Source organism: Stegostoma tigrinum, chromosome 11 (genome assembly GCF_030684315.1).
Source record: "Stegostoma tigrinum isolate sSteTig4 chromosome 11, sSteTig4.hap1, whole genome shotgun sequence".
Classification (NCBI taxonomy): Eukaryota; Metazoa; Chordata; class Chondrichthyes; order Orectolobiformes; family Stegostomatidae; genus Stegostoma; species Stegostoma tigrinum.
Genome location: NC_081364.1, coordinates 9,009,317 through 9,018,605, shown reverse-complemented (window position 1 = coordinate 9,018,605; position 9,289 = coordinate 9,009,317). Strand labels below are relative to the sequence as shown.

The 9,289-nt window shown below is 49.1% G+C and overlaps 2 non-coding genes across 2 annotated transcripts; both read left to right on the top strand.

Annotated features, from left to right (window-relative positions):
- The first annotated feature begins 3,326 nt into the window (after positions 1–3,326).
- On the top strand, positions 3,327–3,400 carry trnal-gag (transfer RNA leucine (anticodon GAG)). The gene has a single exon. It is a non-coding gene; the product is annotated as a tRNA-Leu (tRNA).
- Positions 3,401–6,888: 3,488 nt separating this feature from the next.
- Positions 6,889–6,961, top strand: trnaf-gaa (transfer RNA phenylalanine (anticodon GAA)). Its single transcript has one exon. It is a non-coding gene; the product is annotated as a tRNA-Phe (tRNA).
- The last annotated feature ends 2,328 nt before the right edge of the window (positions 6,962–9,289 follow it).

Genomic DNA, 9,289 nt, shown 5'->3' with positions numbered 1-9,289 from the left:
GGTGGATATTATTAAATTGGAGAAGGTTCAGAAAAGATTGACAAGGATGTTGTCAGGACTGGAGGTTTTGAGTTATAAAAATAGACTGTATAGGCTGGGACATTTTCCATTGAAGCATAGGAAATTGAGGTGTGAACTTATAAAAAATTATAAAACCATGAGGGGCATAGATAAGGTGAATAGCAAGGGCACTTTCCCTAGAGCAGGCTGTTCAAAACAATGGAGCACATTGTTAAGGTGTGAGGAGAGTATGTTTTGTAATTTGTTGAGGACTGGAGATATGAGTTCCTTGTTGTGCTTTTGACTGTAACAAGTGCACAACTGCCCTTGTGCTAAATGTAAATAGCCTGCATCAGAAATGATTGTGCAGAATGAAGTGTGGAAAGGGAAGAATAAACAGAGTAGATGGTATAAAGATCAGAAATCACACAACACCAAGTTATAGTCCAAGAGATTAAAGATTAAAGATGAACAGCACCTTTGGTTTGTTTAGTACATCCTCATACGTGGTGCAACCCTTTGATCTTTTACATAAAGATTCTGCAGTGGATACTACCTCTCTCGCTAACCATGACGTGGAGGTGCTGGTGCTGGACTGGGGTGAGCAAGGTCAGAAATCACATGGCACCAGTTTATAGTCCAACAGGTTTATTTGAAAGCACAAAGCCTCAGTCCTTCTTCAGGTGTCAGTGAGAGAGGTAGTATCAGACTCAGAATTTCTAAGTGAAAGATCAAGTGTTCACACCATTGATGAGGATGTACTAAACAAACTTAAGATGCTGTTAAATCTTTAATCAGTTAGAAAGTTTTAATTGATTCATATGTATATGTCAACACCTGATTTTTTTCAAGTTATGGTCCTGAGAGAAGTAAAAATTTTATCAGTGTAAGGAAGAGGGACATTTTATGTCAGACAATCCTGGTTAGATGTGAGACATCGTTTAGAATCTGTGTTTTAGTTTGGAATCAATCATCTCGTAACCTTGAAGTTGAGATAGAGTTCATTTTCTCAGCTTAAGCTCAAGGCTCAGCAGTAGAGTTCTGTGACACTGCCAAACAGATGAGGCAATGGAACTACACCACCTATACGCACATCACAAACAAGAAACTGAAGAAACTTGGCATCACCACCATCTCCCTGGTACAACAGCTGAAGATGGTACCACCACGAGAAAATCAAACATCAACTTATCTGACCATGCCATTCAACCTGATGAGATTGATATTCTTAGCCAAGGCCTCAATTTCTGGCCCACCACCAAAATGGGCCCCATTGGTCTCCTGGCAGACACAGAGGAATTCATCAAATGACTGAGATTCCGAAAACTTTTCCGAGATGTCAGCAGTGAGCCCAATGAGACCACCAACAGACAGGATCAATCAACCCAGAGATCCACAGGAGAGTGGGGAAAGAAGAAGTCAAATTGGACCTCTCCAGAGAGCTATTGCCCAGGACTTCAGCGGTACGCTCAAGCCATCAGACGATGCGTGAACACCAGATTTATCAGCCACACTGATGCAGTAGTGCAAAACGTTGCCCACACACAATGCACAACCATCTGTGTTCTGAAGCCAAATCAGCAAACATTGTCGTCCAACCAGCAGACAAACGAGGAACCATTGTCATACAGAATAGAACAAACTACTGCAAGGAAGTGTACCATCAGCTGAACAACCAGGAACACGGCAAACAACTACCTGTTGATCCAACCAAAGAACATACCTGTCAATTGAATAGACTGGTCAAAACTTTTGATCCAGTCCTTCAGAACACCCTACACACTCTCATTCAATCTATTTCTTGTGTAGGGGACTTTTACTGCCTTCCAAAGATACACAAAGCCAACACACCTGGACATCCCACTGTATAAGGCAATGGGACCCTCAATGAGAATGTCTCTGGCTATGTCAAGGGATGTTAAAACCTATTGTACAGGGAACCCATAGATTCTGTCATGACACTACAGATTTCTCACAGAAACTCAATACCCATATATGAACGTTCCTCACAACAATGGACATTTTGGCACTCTACACCGGCATCTCCCACAATGACGGTATTGCCACATCAGCATCAGTACTCAATACCACCAACTGCCAACTTCCAGACGCCATCCTACAACCCATTTACTTCATCACCAACCACAACATCTTCATCTTCGACAGCCAATTCTTCAACCAGGTGTGCAGAACAACCATGGGGACCAGAATTGCTCCCCAATATGCCAACATTTTCATGCGCAGGTTCAAACAAGATTTCTTTGCTGTGCAGAAGCACCAACCATCACCGTACACCCGATATATTGATGACATTTTCTACCTTTGGACTCATGGCTAGGAATCACTAAGGCAACTACATAGCGATATCAACAAGTTTCATCCCACAATCAGACATACCATGGACTATTCTTTAGAGTCAGTGTCATTCTAGTACACATGCATCTCCAAAAGGGACGCACATCTCAGGTACATCACTCCAACAAAAGCCCATGGACAACCTCACAAAGCAGCTCTTCTCTGGCTATCACGTGAAACATATTAAAACAGCCATCCCCTGTGGACAAGCCTTGCGCATATACAGAATCTGTTTGGAGGAATGAGACAGACACATTGAAGGTGTAGAAGGACACCTTCAGGCGAAGAAGATACAATGCTCATCAATCACCAGTTCCAAAGTGCCATGGCAAAACACCGTATTGACCTCCTCAGAAGGCAAACACGGGATATGACCAATAGGGTGCCCTTCATCACTCAGTACTTCCTGGGAGTGGAGAAACTATATCACGTCCTTGCAGCATTCAACACATTATTGATGATGATGAGAACCCCACCAAGCCCTTCTTCTGCAGCACAGTTTGATGGCTGAACGGTTGTTTTGATCACATCACGGAGTGCAGATGGAGTGAAGTCGGCGAGAGATGCTGATGGCGAATGCAGCACAGGCAGGCAGGATAAGAGCACGTTTGGGAATGTGTTGACGACAGGGGGGACGGGTTGCTTGTCATGCTTTGATCGGTGACGAGTGCGTAACAGTCCATGTGCTAAAGAAAAGCAGGCGGCGTCAGAAACCACGATGGAGATTGAAGTGTGGAAAAGGAACAATAAACAGAGCAGACGTTGTGAAGAGGCGGTGGCTGAAGCCCCATGGGGGCGTGTGTGTGTGTGTGTGCGCTGAGACAAGAATCGGAATGATATGAGGGAATGTAGAATGAAAACGGTGACGTCTGGGTAAAATTACCTCCAAACATAATGGGCAAATGCTGAGGGAGTGAGGGAGCGACCAAACTACGAAGCTTGGCGGCTTGGCTCGGGGCTGCGGATTCTCAGCCGAAATAGCTCAGTTGGGAGAGCGTTACACTGAGAGATCTAAAGGTCCCTGGTTCAAGCCCGGGTTTCGGCATAATGCGTGCTCACTGGTAGGGTCAGCCCTAGTATAGCTGTAAAGGAGGAAAGTGAGGCTTTCCTTCTGCAACTCAGTTTCCTGGCTGAAATATTTCTTTGATCACGTCTCCGAATTTGCTGGCCTCATTCTCCATCGCGCGAGGGCAACAATTGACGAGTCCCTTCTGAACTCAGCTATCTCCTTCCCAAAATCCACAAACCTGCCTGCCCTGGTCAACCCATCGTCTCAGCCTGCTCCTGCTCCACCGAACTCATCTCCACCTATCTGGACTCCATTTTCTCCCCTTTGGTCCAGGAACTCCCCACGGATGTCCGTGACACCAGCCACGCCCTCCACCTCCTCCTGGGCTTCCAATTCCCTGGCCCCCAACACCTCATATTCACCATGGACGCCCAGTCCCTGTACACCTGCATTCCGCATGGAGATGGCCTCAAGGCCCTCCGCTTCTTCCTGTCCCGCAGGCCCGACCAGTGCCCCTCCACCGGCACTCTCATCCGCCTAGCCGAACTCGTCCTCACACTCAACAACTTCTCTTTTGACTCCTCCCACTTCCTACAGACTAAGGGGGTGGCCATGGGCACCCGCATGGGCCCCAGCTATGCCTGCCTCTTTGTAGGTTACGTGGAACAGTCCCTCTTCCGCACCTACACAGGCCCCAAACCCCACCTCTTCCTCCGGTACATTGATGACTGTATCGGCGCCGCCTCTTGCTCCCCAGAGGAGCTCGAACAGTTCATCCACTTCACCAACACCTTCCACCACAACCTCAAGCTCACCTGGGCCATCTCCAACACATCCCTCACTTTCCTGGACCTCTCAGTCTCCATATCAGGCAACCAGCTTGTAACTGATGTCCATTTCAAGCCCACCGACTCCCACAGCTACCTAGAATACACCTCCTCGCACCCACCCTCCTGCAAAAATTCCATCCCCTATTCCCAATTCCTCCGCCTCCGCCGCATCTGCTCCCACGATAAGACATTCCACTCCCGCACATCCTAGATGTCCAAGTTCTTTAAGGACCGCAACTTTCCCCCCACAGTGATCGAAGACGCCCTTGACCGCGTCTCCCATATTTCCCGCAACACATCCCTCACAACCCGCCCCCGCCAGAACCGCCCATAGAGGATCCCCCTCGTTCTCACACACCACCCTACCAACCTCCGGATACAACGCATCATCCTCCGACACTTCCGCCATTTACAATCCGACCCCACCACCCAAGACATTTTTCCATCCCCACCCCTGTCTGCTTTCCGGAGAGACCACTCTCTCCGTGACTCCCTTGTTCGCTCCACACTGCCCTCCAACCCCACCACACCTGGCACCTTCCGCTGCAACCGCAGGAAATGCTACACTTGCCCCCACACCTCCTCCCTCACCCCTATCCCAGGCCCCAAGATGACATTCCACATTAAGCAGAGGTTCACCTGCACATCTGCCAATGTGGTATACTGCATCCACTGTACCCGGTGCGGCTTCCTCTACATTGGGGAAACCAAACGGAGGCTTGGGGACCGCTTTGCAGAACACCTCCGCTCAGTTCGCAACAAACAACTGCACCTCCCAGTCACAAACCATTTCTACTCCCCCTCCCATTCTCTTGATGACATGTCCATCATGGGCCTCCTGCAGTGCCACAATGATGCCACCCGAAGGTTGCAGGAACAGCAACTCATATTCCGCCTGGGAACCCTGCAGCCATATGGTATCAATGTGGACTTCACCAGTTTCAAAATCTCCCCTTCCCCGACTGCATCCCTAAACCAGCCCAGTACGTCCCCTCCCCTCCACTGCACCACACAACCAGCCCAGCTCTTCCCCCCCACCCACTGCATCCCAAAACCAGTCCAACCTGTCTCTGCCTCCCTAACCGGTTCTTCCTCTCACCCATCCCTTCCTCCCACCCCAAGCCGCACCCCCATCTACCGACTAACCTCATCCCACCTCCTTGACCTGTCCGTCTTCCCTGGACTGACCTCTCCCCTCCCTACCTCCCCACCTACACCGTCTCCACCTATCTTCTTTACTCTCCATCTTCGGTCCGCCTCCCCCTCTCTCCCTATTTATTCCAGTTCCCTCTCCCCATCCCCCTCTCTGATGAAGGGTCTAGGCCCGAAACGTCAGCTTTTGTGCTCCTGAGATGCTGCTTGGCCTGCTGTGTTCATCCAGCTTCACATTTTATTATCTTGGAATCTCCAGCATCTGCAGTTCCCATCATCTCTGCCTTTTGCTTCCTGACTCTGTGCTCATTGTTTCATCTCATTCACTGCGCATCGAACGTTCTAAAATGGTGAAATAGACACAACTTCAATCCTGCTGTCAAGTTCGTTTTCGGAGACCCTCGCGGACTTACTGCAATAACAAGACACTGAACATGTTTAGAAAAACACAAATCCTTTTATGACCAAGCAGGTTCAGTTGTTCGAGGCACATTGGCTTGATCGCAAAGCTGCTGGCATATAGAGTGAAATGATGAAATGGCAGACAGATGGGCATGGCGGACTATTTTAGATTCTGTCGAGTGGAGATGGAGCGACGTCGGCGAGAGATGCTGATGGTGAATGCAGCACAGGCAGGCAGTATAAGAGCACGTTCGGGAACGCGTTGACGACAGGGGCGACGGGTTTCTTGTCATGCCTTGATCGGTGACGAGTGCGCAACTGTCCATGTGCTAAAGAAAAGCAGGCGGTGTCAGAAACCGCGATGGAGATTGAAGTGTGGAAAAGGAACAATAATCAGAGCAGACGTTGTGAAGAGGCGGTGGCTGAAGCACCAGGGGTGCGTGCGTGTGTGTGTGTGTGCTGAGACAAGAATCGGAATGATATGAGGGAATTTAGAATGAAAAGGGTGAAGTCTGGGTCAAATTACCTCCAAACATAATGGGCAATTGCTGAGGGAGTGAGGGTGCGAGCAAACTCCGAGGCTTGGCGCCTTGACAGTGGTGCGACCACCGGCAGACGAAATGTGGGAGCCTTGCAGCCCAATGGTATCAATGTGGACTTCACCAGCATCCAAATCTCCCATTCCCCCACCGCATCCCAAAACCAAAGCCCAGTTCGTCCCCTCCCCCCACTGCACCACGCAACCAGCTCGGCTCTTCCCCTCAACCCACTGCATCCCAAAACCAGTCAAACCTAACTTTGCTTCCCCAACCTGTTCTTCCTCTCACCCATCCCTTCCACCCACCGCCAGCCGCGCCTCCATCTCCGACCTACTAACCTCATCCCACCTCCTTGACATGTCCGTCTTCCCTGGACTGTCCTATCCCCTCCCAACCTCCCCACCTATACTCTCCTCTCCACCTATCTTCTTTTCTCTCCATCTTCGGTCGGCCTCCCCCTCTCTCCAGATCTATTCCAGAACCCTCACCCCATCCCATCTCTGATGAAGGGTCTAGGCACGAAACGCCAGCTTTTGTGCTCCTGAGACGCTGCTGCGCTGGACTTGCTGTGTTCATCCAGCGTCACCAGTAATCGCCGCCAGCCGAAATAGCTCAGTTGGGAGAGCGTTAGACTGAAGATCTAAAGGTCCCTGGTTCAATCCCGGGTTTCGGCATAATTGCACGCTCCTTAATGGGGCCGGCCGTTATTTAGCTGTCAAGGAGGAGTTTGAAGCCTTCCTTCGGCAACTTAGTTTCCTGGCTGAAATATTTCTTTGATTACGCCTCCGAATTTGTTGGCCTCATTCTCCATCGCGCGAGGGCAACAATTGACGAGACCCTCCTGAACTCAAGATAATACAATGTGAGGCTGGATGAACACAGCAGGCCAAGCAGCATCTCAGGAGCACAAAAGCTGACGTTTCGGGCCTAGACCCTTCATCAGAGAGATTTTATTATCTTGGAATCTCCAGCATCTGCAGTTCCCATTATCTCCCTTCTGAACTCAGCTGCCTTTTGCTTCCTGACTCTGTGCTCATTGCTCATCTCATTCACTGCGCATCGAACGTTCTAAAATGGTGAAATATACACAACTTCAATCCTGCTGTCAAGTTCGTTTTCGGAGACCCTCGCGGACTTGCTGCAATAACAAGACACTGAACATGTTTAGAAAAACACAAATCCTTTTGTGACCAAGCAACTCCAAGCTGTGGAGAATCCCTGTACTCAACGCGGAACAGAGTGCACCGTCTCGCAAGTAATTCTCCCCGAGCAGCGGACAGTCCTCGCTTTTTATACTTTACAGAAGACATGATCCAGAAAACAATTTCACAATTTACAAAAGACATGATTCACGAAACAATTACAACAGTCGATAAGGTCAGGATACCAAACAAATATTGCATCAAGAACATAAAACACCGGTATACTGTATCGATTGCTCGTGAAGTAGCTGCTAATGGCAGGAGGCGATTTCGAGTTGTTGTCCGGGACAGATTCTGATTTCAAGTTGCCAGTGTGTCTGGCTAAAACAAAGTCAGTGCTCTGGCCCCTTTGTCAGCGACAGACGTTGCATGTGTTAGATGTTTCACACGTTTACAAATTTTCCAAACCGAACCCTATTTGAAACAGTTTGATTCTAATTTCAATTCAGTCAGGCAGCATAAGACAGTGTCTGCATACCGATGTGTGAGAAGATGTGGAGTTACAAAAGCTTTGCCCTGAATGCCTAGCTGGGCAGGAAGCTTCAGGGCAGTGCCTGCATACCTATGTGTAGGTAGAAAAGAGTTTACTTCTCTCAATGAAAGTGTCTGCATAGGAATCAAATGCCGATGAAAGACTTGAATTTATAGAAGCATAGAAATCAATGGGATGATATCACATGAACAAAGCTAAGCTAAATCAAAAATTCATCGGCAGCTGTGAATGCAGATGTCAATTTGAGAGTCAGCAAATCGTTCATGCTGGCCGTGTCACTCAGATTGTCTGTCTCCCCCTGTTTCACTCTCATTCACACACTCACTGACTGACTCAGTGACTGACTCAGTATTCACACACTCGCATTTCTGCCTGAAATTCAAGGATGTCAAAAGAGACGAACCCTGAAGGCAATGGCGAATTTGCGGATGGGATGCCCGCAGGCTCAAGAGCGCCTGACTTTTGGTTGACTCGACTGGTGCAGACGTGCACATTTAGGGGATGTGAAGGAGCGCCTGGAATTGTGGAGCAAGCAGAGTTCTTAACGGTGATTTAAATGGTGGTAGACATGAAACCGAGGCGGAAGCGAACGGTTCAGTTGGGCAAGGCGCATTGGCTTGATCGCAAAGCTGCTGGCATATAGAGTGAAATGATGAAATGGCAGACAGATGGGCATGGCGGACTATTTTAGATTCTGTCGAGTGGAGATGGAGCGAAGTCGGCGAGAGATGATGATGGTGAATTCAGCACAGGCAGGCAGTATAAGAGCACGTTCGGGAACGTGTTGACTACAGGGGCGACGGGTTTCTTGTCATGCTTTGATCGGTGACGAGTGCGCAACAGTCCATGTGCTAAAGAAAAGCAGGCGGTGTCAGAAACCGCTATGGAGATTGAAGTGTGGAAAAGGAACAATAATCAGAGCAGACGTTGTGAAGAGGCGGTGGCTGAAGCACCAGGGGTGCGTGCGTGTGTGTGTGTGTGTGCTGAGACAAGAATCGGAATGATATGAGGGAATTTAGAATGAAAAGGGTGAAGTCTGTGTCAAATTACCTCCAAACATAATGGGCAATTGCTGAGCGAGTGAGGGTGCGAGCAAACTACGAGGCTTGGTGCCTTGACAGTGGTGCGACCACCGCCAGCCGAAATGTGGAACCTTGCAGCCCAATGGTATCAATGTGGACTTCACCAGCTTCCAAATCTCCACTTCCCACACCGCATCCCAAAACCAGCCCAGTTCGTCCCGTCCCCCGACTGCACGACGCAACCATCTCAGCTCTTCCCCTCAACCCACTGCATCCCAAAACCAG